Here is a 1820-nt window from a genome sequence, read left to right on the forward strand (position 1 = left end):
GTTGTCTTTTAGTTTTGTTGACTGAGAGCCAGATGCACAGATAGATTCAGGACTCTGAGCTCATGACCTGAGCTGAAATAAAGTTGGATGCTTAAAGGACTGAGCCGCCCAGGTGGCCCCAGTTTTTTTTTTTTAATTAAGAAATGATTATTTAAATTATTTTCTTTTTTAATTTGTCAGAATTAAAAGTGGTCTGAGTAAAATGATATATGGAGAAATCCAGAAAGAAGAATAAATGAAGAATTTTTTTTCTTCTTCAATTCCTGAAGAAAATGGGAGAATGAAAACAAAGAAGGAGAGAAACAGTTTCAAAATTGTGCTGTTACTCCAAGTCTGGCCTTGTCTTAATTGAGGAGTACACAATATAAGTGATAGTAATGAGGGAAGGAGCAGACCCATTTTGGTCATTTTGGTCTCTGTTTGGGCCAGTTTGTGAGGTTCTTCACTGGCTGCCCTGCACCCAACTGCCAAGTGGCTACCTCAGAGTAAATTTGGTAGAGCAACACAAGTTGAGCAGCCAGAGGGAGATGGCAAAGTGGATCCAATATTTCATTTCTTTTCGCTTTGTAATCCATATACCCATCTTTTGCTCTTCACTGGTCAGATTTTCCACGACTCATTCTAGTATATTAGACCTCAGTGAACTATGTCTCTTTATGTCACAAATGTTTTTCTTAGAAAATTCCAGCTGGAAATCCAAAGCTGCCAATGGACTCCCACTTAATGGCCCTCTTATGCCATCTCTTCTTCTCCTGATATAATTACACACTACTGGTTGCCATAATTGTAAGGTCTTTCATTCTCCACTGCCTTACCAGCTATCACAGAAGTAAAATAAAATATAAGGACTCATCTTAACTGCTTAGCTATCTCACAAGCTATATTATTCTACCTAAATAAGTAAACACTTGTGTAAAAAAATCTGACTGAACATTTTGACCTCCTGTAGGGGGTCACCTAAGACTGTGAGACCAACAAAATCCTTCAAAAATAGGACATCTTTACTATCGAGTTCTTTTCTTTTTTCCTTTCTCTTGAACACATCTATCTCTTAAAATAGATGCTTTATATAACTAATGTTTTTTGAACACTTTCTGTGTTAAACACTAAATATCAAATCCCTTGAATGGATTATCATGTCTAATTTTCACGGTAATTTTATGAGATGTGGTGTCTTGCTTTGGGCATCATTTCTATTTGAAATATATGAATCTTTTTCTTGAGAAGTGTGTGTGGGATTTTGACTTAAGATGTTATTTACATATTCATTTTAGCTCTCATTTCTGCCAGTCTATACCTAGATAAAAATTGCCCTACTATTCCTTGAGGAAAGGGGCTCATGTTAACTTTCCTGTGCATTTCTATCAGTTGGTTCCACATGGTTGATGAACAGACTTAAATTTAATATTGCTAAAAGCAAAGAAAAATGGTTTAAAGATTTTCATGAAGAGGTATATATTTTTTAAAAAGATAGAAGGAGATAGTAATACTTTATAAGTGGTGGAAAATAACTGAGTTGCCTACCTCATTTGGAGGAAGATTAGTATGATGCTGTACATTTGCCTGTGGAAAATTAAATTATATAATAGTTCAGTTTCAAATATCTATTATCAAGTATGCCATTTCTGATTATTTAAAATATGACATCTCCAAAATTTAGTACTTATTTTTTGGGGTTTATTGATACATGTATAGATTTCTAGATACATATTAGGTTTATAGATACATATATATATCTATATATCTGAATTGACATGGAATCCAGGAAGATAAAGGTTAGCAATTATTTGGATAATTTACATCTCTGTATAATATTATGC

This window comes from Canis aureus, chromosome 33, assembly GCF_053574225.1.
Source record: "Canis aureus isolate CA01 chromosome 33, VMU_Caureus_v.1.0, whole genome shotgun sequence".
NCBI lineage: Eukaryota > Metazoa > Chordata > Mammalia > Carnivora > Canidae > Canis > Canis aureus.